At 36.5% G+C, this 17787-nt stretch overlaps 1 long non-coding RNA gene across 3 annotated transcripts in view; it reads left to right on the top strand.

Annotated features, from left to right (window-relative positions):
- The window catches only part of LOC131402649 (uncharacterized), a 50291-nt gene that overhangs the window by 19700 nt on the left and 12804 nt on the right, over window positions 1–17787 (top strand). For all 3 annotated transcript variants that reach the window (XR_009218859.1, XR_009218857.1, XR_009218855.1), the window contains one exon: window positions 2207–2370. This is a non-coding gene — a long non-coding RNA (uncharacterized LOC131402649). The remainder of the gene's footprint in view (window positions 1–2206; window positions 2371–17787) is intronic.

Raw genomic sequence — 17787 nt, 5'->3', positions numbered from 1 at the left:
TTCTAACACAGGTCTTTAAACACAAATATTGCTAAAATGCTCAAATTTATTTAAGGACTCCAATTACTTATGATGTGAAATCCAAATTCCTTTAAGGCAGACCTCTGCCTTCTGTGCCAGCATGGATTCTTTCCTACTCTTTTTTTTGTACTAGGACAAAGATTTGTATTCTCCAACAAAATGTGAACAAAACAACACAACATAAAAATAAAAACTGTATGTTATACATTGTTCTTTGCACGTGCCTGAAATGCCCACCTACTCTTGTATGCCTACCTCATCCTTCAAGACTCATCTCAAGCATAACATCTTCAATGAGGCTTCCCTGAGAGAATTAGATTCTTCTCTATGCTCCCACATGCCCTCAGCTTCTAGAAAATACCTCTATTATAGCACCTCTCACATTAAAATTCAATCATCTTTTACATGTTTGTTTATTCAACTAGATTGAGCTTATTCAAGTCAGGGACTGAGCTATTCATTTCTGCTATTTCTGGCATTGAGCACAAAGCCCGGCCTATTCGATATTTATTACAAGTTTGATGAATGGTTAGATGGACGGATGGAGAGATAAATGACAAAAATTTGTTTTTTTCCAAAAATAATTGCTTTGAATATATCATTAGTCTTGCTCTCGGGATTTCAATGCCAACAGTTTCAAGAGATTTCAATGACATGACTTTTCTGACCCTAGAAATAAATTTCTATATTTTACAACTCCAACACAAAGAGCTTATAAAAACTTCTCAAGTTGTGCATTAGATTCTTTTATATTTTTAAGATTTGAGGCATGGAGGGAGGGATTAATGGAAATTCAAAGTGGGTTTGAAGGACATAGTAGTTACTTGTAAATAAGAACATTCTGTTTATCTTCTTCTAGTTCACTAAGGAAAAAAAATGACCACAACACTGGGGAAAAATAGCTCGTGCATTTTAAATCACAACAAACAAAACTAATAAACAGCAAACCACAGAGACCTGTCAGCTGAAAGGAAGATACAGCATTCATTTTATAAACAATTCACTGGCATGTCAACAGACAATCTGGCAGGGAAAGAAAGTGAACAATATTTTTCAAGAAATATCTATTTTGCTGAATAAATCTTGAGCAAAATATTGTGTGAACTGTATGGATATGGAGTAAGGGCCGTGCAAAGTGAAGAGTTCATATTTCCAACATGAAGTATTTTTTTGTTGTTGAGATACATTTCCTTTGAAATTTGAAAATTATTCCAGTGTCATTAATAGTAACCCCTTTTCTACAATAGAACATTTAAATAGATGTTACAAAAGATTCTTCTCTTTCTAATAATGATGAGTCAGGTATGGTGATAGAAATAGTAAGATACAGGCAATTATCTTCATATTAGCAGTATGATTCTGGGGATAACAGAAGGAAGCCATAACATTGAAAACAGTTTAGAATTATTAACATGGAGACCAACTGATGTGATTATCCCCTCAACTTATCAAGAATTACAAAGATGATCAGATTGAACATTTAAAGTAATAGGATCCTTGTCATAGATTGAGTTCTCCCAAAAGAAGATTCTTAGATTTTGATTTAGGCACAGAGTATTTATTTGGGTGGTGATCTCAGAATGCTGGAGTGAAACAGTGGGGGGAGTGAGACAGGGATGGAGGGAAACCCAATCAAAAGTGGGTTCTTGAACTGGTTATAACTCTAGGCAACTGGGCTCAGTCTTACTGGGGACCCTTTGGGGAACTATGTAGAATGAATCTCAGAACAGTCCCTCCAATGAATATGAGGCTGGGACATCCCCCTACTGACACCCATCTTTCACTGACTGAAGGTTGCTCCTGGAGATGTATATTTACCGCACTTATGGACTGTGCCTTTAGAGTAGGACACTTTGGGAGCTTGAGGAGGGGAGCCTACAGTATGTGCAAGAACTGTCCATCACAGCTATAGCTGAAGGTAGAGCTGGTCCTACAGTGTGTGGTGTGGGGCACCAACAGTATCCAATGTATATGTGCATTTGCACTTAAATTTATAATTTCTCAAGCAGCTACTTTAAATATAAGGATGTATATTTATGTAATTTAATTGCTCTGAGATCAAAAATAACCCAGTACTTAAAAATTTGCAAAATTTGAAACAAATTTGGAAAAGTCATAATGTGCCACTCATGACACATATGTGGTAAGTACATTCTAACATCTTGTTGTTGCTATTAACTAACAGGCTGGAGATAATTTGCTCTATGTAATTCTGAAGACATCATTTCAGTGAAGATCTCTTCTTGTAATTCTTCAAGACGTTTTTCTTTGAGGGGATCATGCTAACAAAATGGAAAAATGCTTCTGACATCTAAAAGAGTATCTTTGCCATCCATCCTTTTGTTGTAGGTAGAGCAGAGCTCCTCTTGGGCATTGGAACAGTAACTAATTTTTCTTTTCTTTTTGCTACTAAGCTATGTCTTAGATCCTCTATAAATATTATGTCATCAAACTTTTAACTTACAATAGTCATAAAATTTTTCAACAAATACATATTTCATTGTGAATAAGTCTTGAGCAAAATATATGTGAACAGAAGTTGGTTACCCTGTTTCAGGCGCTGTTCTAAGGAAAGTATCTGTATTAACATATTTAACCTTAATTAAAATACTGTGAGGTAAGAAGCATTATTTTCCTTATTATGTAGGTAATGAAACTGAGGCACAGTAAGGTTAAGTAGCTTCCTAAAGGTCATAGAGTTGCTAAGTATCTGAACTAAATTTCAGACCAGACTGTCTGATGCTGGAGTCTGTGCTTGTTAACAAAGCTACTAAGTGGCAATATCAGGATTTAAATCAGAGGGTAATTTAAACCTGGATTGATCTGATTCCAAAACCTATATGTTAATGGTTATTCTGCATCACGTTGCTTCAAAATCACCACTTCAATCCTCCTCTGTTTGTGCAACAGACTGAGTTTTCGAAGTGCAAATGGTGTCGCATCTCACCTCATCATTTGTCTGTTTGAAACCCTTCAAGCCTCCCCATTACTTGAAGGATCAGGCTCAGTTCCCTTTTAGGTAGTTCCTTTTTACCTGCTGGCTTCACACGCTGCCAATCTTTGAATGCCACATTCTAGTCACATTGATTTTCTTGCAACTACTCGTTTCACACTTCCCTACCTCCATGATTTACACATGGTACACATTTACACATCTTTGGAATCCTTCTCTGACTTCACTTGGTTTCACCCCATTTTTCTTTATAACATTAACTAAGGTATAACCACTTTATGAATATTGATTTTCATCTGAGGCAGGAAACGTTTTAAAGTGAAATGAGACACTATTAAAAAGCTATGTCAAGACAAGTGTAAACCAGCACTGCTCAGGACAATATGGGACTCATGGTCACCCCATTGATGAAGGTCTTCCTGTCTCCTCATCTCTCCTAATTTGAGTTAGGTACTCCTTTCTATCCTTGTATATTATCAATGTTATATGCTTTTAACGCGCTACTGAAATTAACCCTTTTTGAGAGTCTGTTTCACTAGAATGGAAAATTATTGAGGATAGGAGTTTTATTTTGCTCACCTTTGTACTACTTTCCAAGCTCAATTGATTGTAGGTACTCCATGAGTATTTGTGTAATGAATGGACTCAACGTACATTTCCAAAAGCTAACTACAGCAGGAGAGGACAGGTTTATAGGACTTTGGTTTAGTATACAGAAGTGGTAGCACTGGGTACTGGTGGGACTGATGTAAAAGGGATGGCCAAATTAGTGGAGGTTAAATCGGATTAATTTTTTGGCAGGGCTAAGGATTAGGGTTTGGTCTCAGATGGAGAATTATCTGGTTTGAGGTGAGATTATATACTTTTGTCAAAACTGGATTAGTGGGAAGGACTGAGGTTACAGTGAGGGACGAAGGTAAGAATAAGAAATGCACGCAGCCCAGAAGGTTTGGCAGGGTCGGAGCTAGTATCAGCTTTCTCTCATAGTGAATTTAAACATGTCAAAATAATAGTATCTTAAAGTAATAATCATTTCCTTCTCTGTGTTCTGATTATATGTGCATATAATAGATATATGTACAAATGATTATTATGTATTTCTACTGCTACATCATATTGTATATGTGTGTGTTGGTATCTATTTGATTACATACTTGTTTCCCCCGTTAAGCCATATGCTTCTTGAAGGACTAGGGACTATGTTTTACACATACTCTTTTTCTCTTTCCACCAGATCCATTGATGTGCCTGACATATAGTAGACATTTAACTAATCCTTTTAAATAAATGAAAAGTTTTCTCTATTTAACTCAGTCCACTTTCTATGTTTGATCCATCAAACTGCTGATTGTATCTTCACTAAATATGTGTTCAATTAACAACAATAGAATGTAATCTTATATTTGTTTTTGGCTAACTGATGAATTTATATTTTTCCATTACTCTACTGTAAGCATCATGAGGGCAAAAGTTATGTCTGTTGTGAATATTTGTATCCCTTCTGGTGAATATAGTGATTGGTACATAATAAAATTATTTTTAAAAATGTTGCATGAATGAAAAGTTGAAATGTGCAGATTTATCTTTGAAGAGGATAGGGTCTTTGGTGGGCTGACTTGGGTTTTCTAAGTGGAGTCCTCTCTCACATTTTTCATCCAGGATCTTCTCTATTCTTTGGACAGTTCTAGTGGCTGAGAAGTCAGTTCTTGCCTATGATAGTGAAAAATGTCGTATTTTCCTTGGTACCATTCTCATGACTTTTTCCCCCCCTGAGGTTATGTGTGTGGAAGCTTCAAGTTCAGAGTTAATTCATACATTTTGCAAGTATTTATGAAGTGGGTTAGTTATTTCTAGCATTCTGCCATCTTCCCTTCCTGGTCTGTTTTTTTCTGTTACTGACATCCTTACTCTAAGATCTTAGGTCAAGTGACTAGCTCCTCTCTCCCTCCTGCCCCTGACCCACTCTTTTTGAGAAATACTTCATGTGTTGGAATTATGACACCTTGAGTCTCGCCTTAAGTGAGAGGGTGGGAAGTGAGATGCAAACTACAAGCTTGAACTTAAGCTCTTACCAAATTTCCACTCTTATCTTTTAATAGATGTTTATTGAATAAAGGAATGAACCAATGGAGACTGAAGCAAAGATAATTGATAACTAAGATCTTAGGCAGCATTTATTAAGTAGCATTCAGGGGTGAAAGCCATGCTTTACTGAAGTTTTATATTTCCCATTTTTTGTTGTTATTGTTTGGTTTCTGATAGGTAATGCTTTTTATTTTTTAAGAGGCTAGTTTCTCCTCTGAATATTAAAAAAATATAGAATTAATTTAAAAATTACATATTACTTTCCTTTCAAATGATCCTTAGATAAAAGAATCTAGACAGTCATCTATGCTTCAGTCTAACCCAAGGCAGGAGCAATTGTCCTCTCTTGCTACTTTCCATTATTTCTGAGTCATTATGCACATAGTTCCACAGTCATATCACAGTTTGAAGAGAGAAGATAATACACCAACTCATCCAGAAAAAACCTCATATTTAATACTCATATACTTAGCGCACGTTATAACAGTTTTATTCTGTAGTATACAAAATATAGCATATTATTCAATTCGATCATTCATTCAACAAGCATTCCCTGAGTGCACATTGCGTGTCAGGTACTATGCCACAGTTTGGGATGTAGAGGAGGATACAAGGTTGACCTACAGTCCTCGAGGAACTTTGGTGGAGAAGACAGGTACAATGCAACTGGATTAAAGGAGTAGGGAAAGAGGATGATATTTTTTTCTTCTTGAGAAGATCATAGACAGTGATCTTTAAAACACACACAAAGTAAAAGAATAGATATTTGTTTGAGAAAGCAGAGCTGAGCGGCTGGAGAATAAAGGAGAGGCCAGTGGGGAGCAGAGTGACTTGATTTGGGGGTTTTAAACATCGTGTTGCGGAGACAAAATGATGAAGGCTGGCCTGCCGGGTGGAGAGACCGAAGTAGGTTGATGCCTGTAATACGCTAACCAGGATGTGACGAGCGTCTGAAGCAAAGCTCTGGCGATGTGATCGAGAGGAGGGGGAAGTAGGGGGCTTGCTTAAGAGCAAAAACCCATTTCACGTGTGTGGTGAAGGCGACTGAGGGTTTCAGGAAGGCCCCGCCAGTGCTGGCTTCTTGCTGCTCGAGCGTCACGATCTTCTCTTGACCTAACGTTCCCAGGCAATCTTTCTCCAGGTTGCCACAGTACTTTTTTCCTGAAAGCGTATATCTTACAAGAATATATGGCGCCGTTAGAATATTACCTCGGAATGGTCACACCTAAGGGAAAGTGTGATAATTTTACCCATATTGGTAATGATAGTGAAATACTCACCCTGGAGAAGAGACATTTCCTTCATGTATTAAGTAAAAGTCACTAATAGGCAATGACGTTTTATGTCCTTGTCTTTGCCACAATAACTGGAAAACAAAAGTGTGTATGTTTTTAGAAATCTTAACATAAATTCTATTCACACCGCAACACAGTTCTCATTGCTATGGTAGTGTGTATATATATATGTACTTACTTCGGTAGGTAGGTGGTTACTTAGAGCCTGTAGTATCTACAAAAAAGCAGTTAATGAGGAGTCACGATCTGAATTCTTGTCCTGCTTCTGCTAAAAATGTTTATAAAAAGTTGAACAATTTATCTATGTAGCCTAAGTTGTAGATAATCTACTTTAAAATATACAAGTACCCTAGAGAAGGAAGAGGTAAGGATGTAAGGTTTAAGTAAAAGGACTAAATAAAAATATAAATAAAAAGATCTTGAGATAAAGAATCCTGGGTTATGTTTTTGGAGTTGTCAATGATTCGTTGCCTAGAGTAACCAGTTTATCTGAACACTATGAAGAAACTGTTGAAATATGTGAACTCTAAAATTATATGATTCCAGAACATTTTATTCATTTAAATAACTCTATTTAATAATAGTCAAAATATAATAACTAATGTTTATTGAGTATTTCTTATGGCCTAGGCAATGTGTATATTGATTATCTCACGTGCTTCCCCAACAACTCACGGCGAATCATGACTATTCTGTTTTAGAGAGAATGAAATGCGTTTCAAGGAGACATAACAACAAGTCTCAAGTCATAAATGGTGGAGCTGAGGATCATATATGTCTTGAGATCATGTACCCACACGCATACATACACACACAGTATGTTTGCAGAACTAAAATGAGGCAGAATATTGTAAAATTGTCTGATGAATTTTAAATGTCTTGATAATTATTTGAATAAATATTTGCCTGTTGTTGGGTAGTGGTCATATTTATTGATTTTCATATCTCCAGCAACAATTAAATTGTCTGGCACATAGCTGCTCAAATAATGTTAGTTAAAATGAGTTAAAAGATCTGAATATTGGTAAACAGTATTGTTCTTGGAATTGTTAGATATATGTCTGGGACTCTTGATAGACAGAGTAGATTTGGTTATTCTATGGGACAAAATCAGCTTTCCTGGCCCAGGATGATGGTGGAGGGAACCGTAAAGAATTGAAGGAAAAGAGAAAATAAAACAATCCATCCACAGAACTAGCACTGAGATGTTGGAATAATATTTATATAATACTTTGGGGTTTTTTCTATCAACTGTGTTGTTGCCAGACCAAATATATTTTTATTCTGAGCCTTTAAGTTTTGTTCTTTTCATAAGACATCGCCAATCATCTTTTATTCGTTCATTTTTTAGTACACTAAAATTCAAAGTTGAGAGCACAATTAGGTCTATTTGAATAACTAAGAGTTGAGGTAAAAGTAGCCCCAGTTGGAAAAAGTCATGGAGTCGCAGTTATAATTCACCTCCCTATTCCCTGCTGCTACCCTTGATACAATGTTCCTCTTTTAAATGTTATACCAAAACCTTTTTTAAAAATGTCACTAAGATATGTATCCCCAGGTGATATAAGGAAACATGATATTCTTCTTTCTACTACTCATTCTCTTGGGAAAAAGAATAATCTAGCAATTTATTTTGTGAGAACCTCTGTCACGGCTTTCAATCCAGCTTTCTTAGACCTCTTGTTAGCTAAGGAGTTATGTAACTTTTACATGCTCTTTTGAAGCAAAACTGAAGTCACATCTGTCTTTACATGTTGCTTCCTACTGTTAGTAACTTTTATTTTCAAGTTTTTCTTCTTTTTAAGGATTTGTCTTATTAGATTTCATTTTTTCAGACATTTTTCAGGAAGCTGCTAGAATGTTTATCCTCTTTTCAATGGCTTCCTGCTGTTTTGGTACTAGAAATAGTTCCACTGGTGCCATCATAAGTTTTTCACAAATTTATTCCCATATCATTATTAGTCAAATAATCATAAAGCAAGGAACCTTGGCTTGGTGGCCGGCCAGTTTTTGTTTAAATATGTTTTCTTTTAATTTGTCCTTAGTTTGTCTTGGAAACAAAAATGCGCATAAAAAGTAGCCATGAAAAACTGCATGTCATTAATCATATGGTGGATTAAATACATTGTGTGGTTCCGGAAGGGAAAACTAGAACCAATGGGTACATGTTATATAGAGAAAGAGTAATTTATTATGGGAATTAACTCTATAGGGTTGCAGTTGTCAGAATTTTGAATGATAACCAATTCTATATCTTTGAGGATATTTAAGAAGAGATTTAATGATCTCTTGCCTGAAATGTGATAGAGGAAGTTATATACACACAATATAAGTAGAGTTGAATTAAATGATTTAGGATTTTTTTGACTATAAATATGTAAATGCACTCATGATTACGTACTTACTTGTATGTACACACGTATTTCTCTAGATTATGTGTCTGTGCGTGTGTGATAGAAAGGGTTGGACATAAAATGTTGAATAGAGAGAATTTATGGCATTTTAATTAAAAAAGGAAACTCCAACTGTTTGAGAGATATAGGCAAATTGGTGGATGCTGAGGGGAGCCATTATACCACCACTGACACGTGGTAACCATTGCTGAGACCAAGCTGGTGACCTATGTGCTGGTAAAGAGTCAGCCAGGCAGGCAGCAGATTCATTGTGATTTGTGGATTCCTAGAATGTGAGAAGTGATGATAAGGCAACCCAGATACTGAGAAGTCAGGGTCAGAAAATGTGATTGTTTTCAACTGGGACATTTCCAGTGACGTTTTCTGATGGCTTCTAAGACTTGATGAGTGTGAAGTTTAGACTGAGAAGAAAGTGATTTACTTCACTTAGGGAAGTTTCTTCCAGAACAGTTTTGGGAAAGGAGGGAAGTTACTGCACGTCCAGAAAACTGGGAGATCAGACACAAATCTTGTATGCCTAGACAGTGATGATACCGGGAACTGCCTGGAATGAGCTGGGTTTGTGCTTTAAATCTATTACAAGGGAAATGTGACACTGGACAAGGGATACAGTCCAACATGTTCCACAAAGGAACAGAATTTTGGTGTTTTTGAGAGTATTGCCTGTGTGTGGTTGTGGGACAAAAGCTGGGAGGTGTTACAGCTTCAGAATATGTAAATTTCCTTTAAAAAAATGTGTGAATGCTAGTCTCAAAGACAGAACTCTTGAATTAACAGGGATAAGATGGGGAGCCCTCTTGAAGTACAAAGATGCTTCTGGTTTAACCACATAGCGATCCATAAAAGAGCTCAGCCTGCAAAACTGTTCACATACAATTGTCACTTAGCATGCTCATATAGTACACTAATTTATTTTTTAATTATTTTTACCGTGCTAAAATTTACCATGCCTAAATTGGTAAATACCAAGATTAAATGTTTCTTTCTCTATCAAAACAATATTTACTTGCCTTATCCATTTCTATCTCCTCCAGTTGATGATTGGTTGATGGGATTAATAATGTGTACTAGAATAAAAGAGATAAAGGTGGCTAAATCAGGTGGGTGTGGCAAAAACATCTATTCCCACGTGAAGAGTATACAGACTGAACAAGTGACCAAATAACTAATTTTAAAAGCAGCAACAACTGAATTGGTTAATATTTTTGGTTTAGTTAAAGCTGCACTACTGACTTCGGTGCTGGATTCACCGTGGCAAAACTAACGCAGATGCTCAGACTCTTGCATTCACAGTCTTCATCTTCTGCTCTGAAAGGATTACTACTACATAATGACACACATTAAAAAGTTCTATGCTATATATAAAGAACTCACACAATTGAACAACAAAAAAACAAACAACCCGATCAAAAAATGGGCAGAGGAAATGAACAGACACTTCTCCAAGGAAGATATACAGATGGCCAACAGGAACATGAAAAGATGCTCAACATCACTAATCATCAGGGAAATGCAAATCAAAACAACACTAAGATACCACCTCACGCCCGTTAGAATGGCTATCATCACCAAGACAAAAAACAACAAATGTTGGAGAGGATGTGGAGAAACAGGAACCCTCATACACAGCTGGTGGGAATGCAAATTGGTGCAGCCTCTATGGAAAACGGTATGGAGATTCCTCAAAGAATTAAAAATAGAGATGCCCTATGATCCAGCCATCCCACTACTGGGAATCTATCCAACGCACCTGAAATCAACAATCCAAAGAGGCTTATGCACCCCTATGTTCATTGCAGCATTATTCACCATAGCCAAGAAGTGGAAGCAACCTAAGTGTCCCTCGACTGACTATTGGATTAAGAAAATGTGGTATATATATATACAATGGAATACTACTCAGCCATAAAAAAAGACAAAATCGTCCCATTTGCAACAACATGGATGGGCCTGGAGCGTATTATGTTAAGTGAAATAAGGCAGAAAGAGAAAGACAAACACTGCATGATCTCACTCATATGTGGAATATAAACCAACACATGGACAGAGAAAACTGGACTGTGGTTACGAGGGCAGTGGGGGTGGGGGGTGGGCACAAGGGGTGAAGGGAGTCATATATGTGGTGATGGACAAACAAAAATGTACAACCCAAAATTTCACAATGTTAGAAACCATTAAAACATTAATAAAAAAAAAAAAGTTCTATGCTAAGAAGCATTGGTTATGAGAAGCAGCTGGTCCTGGTATTTTATGGCAATACTGGGTGGGGCAAGATTAGTTTTACCTAAGAATGGGGGTGGTCATGAGAATGGCTCTGTTCATTTTCTGTGTAGGGTAGCAATCTGTGCTGCTCCTCATGATGTGCTAGTTTGGGCAGAACAGGCGTCAAATAATGCTGAACTGATAATCCTTTGAAATGTTTCATTTCTGATACTCCAGCGACCCTGAAATTCCATGACCAGCCAGAGAGGGGTTTTAGTCCTTACAATACCACTTTCTTAGTCCAGAATCTCATCATTTGTAACTTTGATCTACACAACCTCTTTTTGCCACAAGATCCAAAGGAAATATGGAAAATAAAGGTAAGTAAAAAAGATGAACAATTTTTTCGTGATTAACCCCACTCTAAAAAAAAGAAAAAAAAAAAACCCATAATAATCAAGAACTGAAATTCTAGACCAACCGATCTAGTAGTTTTGAGAGGAGGGGATTGAGAGAGATAGACCAGAAGCAGGTGAAAGCAGGCTACGGTTCTGCATTTTGAATTATATCCCTAATGGTGTCTGTCTGCGTGTGTGCGCGTATTACATTGCTTTTGACTCCTGTATGATTTTCTACTTTATATATCTATCATCTTTGACTTTCCCGTTTCCCAAGTGAAGTTCACCTTAGTTGCTTCAGCTCCCATTTACCTTAAACAGTGCAGAGAGGAACAGCCTCATCCCTGTACCCTAATGAATCTGTTTATAGTTTCTCTGACTCATATACTCAGGGGGGGCTTATTGACTCATTGTGCGCATGCCTGCATACTTTCCCTGAAGTGCTTCACAGTGCTCTTCAGATGGCTCACCAGTTTGGCCTCCTCTCAACAGAGCATGAAGGATTCTGCTTTCCCACATCTGATAATCTTTGGAATTACTTAACAATAATATTCTCGCCAAACTTAAGGGTGAAAGTGCTATGCCATTGTTTCAATTATTCTCTAATTATCTGTGAGGCCGAGTACATCTTTTCCTATTTTTAAGTCATTTGAATTTCCTTTTATTGTTTGTTGGCTATTTATGGCCTTTGCTCATTTTTCTGTTAGATTTTCGGTTTGTTGTATATTACCAGCAGAACCTTTTATGTTCCTGATATTAATTAATTGTTGGGCATAGACATTCGAAATGCCATTTCCTGTCTGGAACGGTTAACTTTGTATATGGCGTTCTTTATTGAACTGAAATGTTAATTTCAATATAGTCAAAATTTTTGTGGTGGTTTTGAATGCTTGGAAAACATGCATTGTTTATATGCATGTTTATATCTATTAACTCATAATTCTTGATTTAGTTAAGTCTTTTCTGTCTTTCCCTATTTTGGGTTCAGCTTCATCTGTTTCTGAAAATAATGTGACAAATTCTCTAACTATAACTGTGTAATTCAAAGTCTCCTTGTTTGCTGTTTGTGGTTCTATTGTAACATTTTTGCTTCAGTTTTTTGGTGGGGGGGGGGACTGCAGGTACACAAATCATGGCACATCAGCCTCAACAGTGTACGCAACTTGGTTCTTGTTTTATTTATTTTTGTGTATTTTTTTCCTCTTCATTCTGCATTCCCATTCTTACACCGACCCCTCCCTCCACCATGGGCAGCCAGTCTAATGTATTTAACATATAGTCACAGATATGCATCTATGCTTTAAAGATCTATATTTTTGTTCTCCTTATTGATGAATGCCTCTTAAATTTACTTAATATGAATAACTATATCACCATGATAAGAGATTCCATAGTATTTCCTCCTGGATTCTTTTGACTTTTTTCGTGAAAACCATTTTTAAATTGGGTCTAGTGTGTCTGAAGACCCACTTTATCTTGTTTTCGCATCTAAAGAAAGTTTAAATGGACGTTAGAATTTTAGGTTCAAATATTTTTTCCTTCAGCACTTTGAGAATATCGCCCCATTGTCATCTTGTATCCAGAGTCAATTTGTGTTCCTTTATAGATAATTTGTTTCTTTTGATTTCTTTTGCTGTCTCTTTGCTTCTGATCTTAAAAAACTGTATTTTTTTTTCCCTTATCTATCCTATTTGTTTTGTGAGGAAAACTTTCATTCCGTAGGCTTACATCATCTTTTTCCTTTTTTAATTCTAGGGGAGTCTTAATCATGATTTCCTCTCCTCTTCTTTTATTTTTTTCTTTCCATGTGAGCTGCCAGATATGTGATAACACTTCTTCATCTATCTTCTTTACATCGTAATTTTAATATTTTCTTTTTCCTTGAGAATTTTCCTGTTTGTGCTCCTCAGATAGCTCCTTATTTTTCCCTTTGTGCATATTTCCTAGAAGTGTCAGCTAATACATATCTAGAGGAAAAGAAAACTTTCCAACCCAGCCTAGTTTGTGTCCTTCCTAGTGAGTTTTAAGAGATAAAGAAAACCTGTGTTGAAAAAAAAAACCTCAGATAATCCAATAGAAAAATGGGCAAGATACTGAAACATGCAATTAACAGAAGAAAAAAAAGCAGAGGAGACAATGGAAGAAAAGATACTCAACCACATTACCAATCAGGGAACGCCAGTTAGAGCGATAACGAGATATTATTACACACCCCCCAAATTAGCAACGTTAAAAAATCTGTGACACAATCAAATGCTGGTGAAAATGTGGAGCAACAGAAACTCTCATTCACTGCTGGTGGGAATAGAAATTGGTACATCCACGTCAGTAAGCAATCTGCCAACACAGAAGATGTACACACATCTAAAAATTCAACTCCTATGAATATCCACTTAGGAAATGCATGCACATATGCTGGAGGATATATGTGTAAAAAATTTTTCATAGCAACCTTTTTTTTGAAATACTCTACAACTCTCCACATCAAAATATTCATGTGCAATATAAAAAATAAATGTTTTTATATAATTGTACATTGGACTATTATACAGCCACGAAACTGGATGAACTACACCTCCACCAGCAACAGAATTCTTACAATCACAATGTTGAGCTTTATATAAAGTTCAAAAACCAGTGAAAAATATTTATATTGTCTAGGAAATGAATAGAAAGTGGGCAAGAACAAATCTCTTAAGGTGTTGGATAAACATTAAAAGCACGTTTTACAAACATAGCAGAGGAGAAGGCAAAAAAATGTGGAAAATTCTGAAGACCAAAAAGAGATCAGAACAAATCCTGATGGGTAAGTGAACACAGAAGCCTCTCGATATCTGTTCGCCCAGAGCTTCATTTCAAATGGGTCTTTATTCTGCGAGGAACAGAAGACAAAGCCTAGGGCTCAAACACAATAAGCCATTAGATTGGAAACTTCTGCATAAAGTCAACTTAATGAAATAGAAAAGCTAAACAAATATTCATATATAAATAAACAAATAAAAAATTTCACGCTGTTGTTAGAAAAGAAATAACAGGCCCAAAATGGAGTAATTTGCCTCCAGGACAGCAAACCAAGATATAATTTCAGTTTTAAACATCTCCCAAGAATGTGATTTTAAGTAGTCAATCTGAAATTTTCTGATCAGCACTAGTGAGGTAATCTGTGTGATAAAACTCCCACTGTTCCCTTCCTCTCAAAAGATGTCCTGGCCTGAAACAATCCTTTCTTTTCTTTTGCTAATAACTTCCTTACCTCACCCTCCCTTTGCCTATAAAAACCTTCCATTTTGTACAACTCCTTGCAGCACACTTTTACTTGCTAGATGGGACAGTGCTTGTTCCATGAATCATTTAGTAAAGCCAATTAGAGCTTCAAATTTACTCGGTTAAATTTTGTTTTTTAACACCGTCAGTGAAACATGCCATTTACAACCATTGGTTGTAGGTGGAGGGGGGAATATTTTTCCCTAAGCAGATCTAAATGTAAGCTGTCCCTAATGTGCCTATAGATCTGGATTTCAAAAAAAGTGGATGGCTGAATACCCCAAACTTCAGAATTTATTGTAAAGTAGCCCTGGCTTTTTAGTTGACAGAGGCGAATGAAAATCCTCTCTGGAAGATTGGACCTTATTGCAGGACTCAAAAAATTCCGGTAGATAAAGTTCCAGGAAAATAAACTCATAACAAGGGTATCATAGAAATAATAGGAGGAAGCTTCGCAATGAGGAAGAGTAAGAAGAAATAAACAACGGATTCAGATTTGACAAGAATACAGTCGTTAAGAAATTCACTAAGTTAAGGTAATAAAGAAAACCATATGTAAGAAGCATTTTGTAAAATTTAACAATTATTCCTGATAAAACCCTTAGCAAGCTAAAAAGAGAAGTGAGTTTTCTTCATTTAATAAAATGCATGTTTACTTAGAGCTAGGTTCAGCTACATATGACAGCAAACTCAAGACAACGCTGTCCTAGACAAGTTATTTTCTCTTTTAAATACAGTCATGTGCTAATTAACAACTGGGATATGTTCTGAGAAGTGCGTCATTAGGCGATTTCGTTGTTGTGCAAACATCGTAGAGTGTACTTACACAACCCTAGATGGTGTAGCCTACTACACACCTAGGCTATGTGGTACTCATCTTATGGGACCGCCATCGTATATGTCCCTCATTGACTGAAACGTCGTTATGCTGTGCATGAACGTAGGTGGAGTCCATAAACGAGTTCAGGGATGCTGTGGTTGCTCAGTGAAGCCTTGGTTATGCATTCTATTCTTCGTTTCAGTAAAATGCCCCAATTTTTTCCAACATTTTTTTTTGCTTAGTTTAGACAGAGTTGATCTCTCTCTCTTTTACTCAAAGATCCTTAACCAGTTCTGGAAGCAGCAGCTTATTCCGTTTAAAAATAGCTTTGAGATGTAATTTGTATACTATCCAATTCACCCGTGTAAAGTGTGTAATTAAATGTGTTTTTTTTTTCTTTTCTTTTTGGTGAGGAAGATTAGCCCTGAGCTAACATCTGTTGCCAATCTTCCTCTTTTTATTGAGGAAGATTTGTCCTGAGCTAGCATCTGTGCCCATCTTCCTCTATTTTGTACGTGGGACGCCGCTGCAGCATGGCTTGCTGAGCAGTGTGTAAGTGCATGCCCGGGATCTGAACCCGCACACCCCAGGCCGTCACAGCGGAGTGCGCGAACTTAACCACGACACCACCAGGCCGGCCCCCTCACTGTTTTTTAATCACAGGATTCTGACTAAACCACAACTAATTTTAAAATATTTTTGTCTCCCCTAAAAGAAACTCCCTTAGTAATTAATTTTTTATGCTGCCCATACCTCAAACCCTAAGCAACCACTACTCTTTTGTCTCCTCAGATTTGCATATTCTGAACATTTCATATATGTGGAGTCATACAATGTTTGGTCTTTTGTGATTGACTTCTTTCACTTAGCCTAATGTTTTCAAGGTTCATCCATGTTGTAACATGTGTCAGTCTTTCATTGCTTCTTATCATTGAATAATATTCCATTACGTGTATATAACATCTTTTTTTAATCTATTCATCATGATGGACATTTGGGTTGTTTTCAAACTTTGGCTGTTATGAATAACGCTATTGTGAAAATTCATGAACAGGTTTTTGGGTGGACATATGTCTTCATTTCTCTTGGGTATACATCTAGGAGTGGAATAGCTGGGTCATTTGGTAACTCTATGGTTAACTTTTTAAGAAACCACCAACTGTTTTCCGCAGTAGGGGTACCATTTTACATTCTCACCCAACAATGCATGAGGGTTTCAATTTCTCCACTTCCTCATCAACATTTGTTAGTGTCAGTCTTTTATATTACATCCATCCTAGTCAGCATGAAGTAATATCTCATTGTGGTTTTGATTTGTATTTCTCTGACCATTAATAACATTTATGATCTTTTCATATGTGTGTTAGCCATTTGTATACTTTTTTTAGATGTCTATTCAAATTCTTTACCCATTTTTAATTGTATTATTTGTCTTTTTATTATTGAATTGTATAAACTTTATATATTCTGTATGTAAGTCTCTTATCAGATATATGATTTGCAAATATTTTCTCCCATTCTGTGGGATATCTTTTTATTTCTTGATGGTATCATTTGCAGCAAAGAAGTTTAGATTTTAATTTTGATGTGGTTTTATTTATCTATTTTTGCCATCTGTGCTTCAGGTGTTATATCTAAGAAAGCTTGCTTGACCCAAGCTCATGAAGATTTACTCTAGTGTCTTCTTCTGAGAGTTTTTAGATTTTGCTTTCTTTTGCATTGAGGTCTATGATCCAGTTGGAGTAACTTTGTATATGGTGTGAGGTAGAGGTCTGTCAACTTTAAAATAAGTTAGCAAGTTATTTTACCAGCAAAAAGAGTTTATTCAGGAATAGCAGAGGAATTGCAGTTCAGGAAATGCAAACTATGGTGAACCATAAGCAAGTCCAGAGAACAAAGCAGGAGAGCTTGCCTTTATAGATTAAAGGTGGGAGGTGGGAGGGGCTGTTCTAAATAAAAGTTCATTGAAGGAAGGTAAGAGTTCAGGGTGGTGATGGCTTCTCATTGGCTGGGCTGTTCCTGGGCAGGGAGAAAATCTTCCCTCTTCCTTCTGGAGTAGTAAAGTGGTTGCACTTCCTGCCCCAAATTGTAAAGTAAGCTGCAATGGAAGGTGTGTGTGTGAGAACTCCCCCTACAGGGCTTCCTGATTCCATTTTAAATGAAGTTTCCCTTTATTAATTTTAATAGGTTCAATTTCACTCTTTTGCATGTGACTATCATGTTGTTCCAGTACCATTTGTTGAAAAGACTATTCTTTCCCCATTGAATTGTCTTCATACCCGTTTCAAAAATTAATTGATGATAAATTCAAGGGTTTATTTCTGGACTCAATTCT

This window comes from Diceros bicornis, unplaced genomic scaffold (assembly GCF_020826845.1).
Source record: "Diceros bicornis minor isolate mBicDic1 unplaced genomic scaffold, mDicBic1.mat.cur scaffold_200_ctg1, whole genome shotgun sequence".
In the NCBI taxonomy this organism is placed as follows: domain Eukaryota; kingdom Metazoa; phylum Chordata; class Mammalia; order Perissodactyla; family Rhinocerotidae; genus Diceros; species Diceros bicornis.
This window is presented reverse-complemented; position numbering and strand designations above follow the sequence as displayed.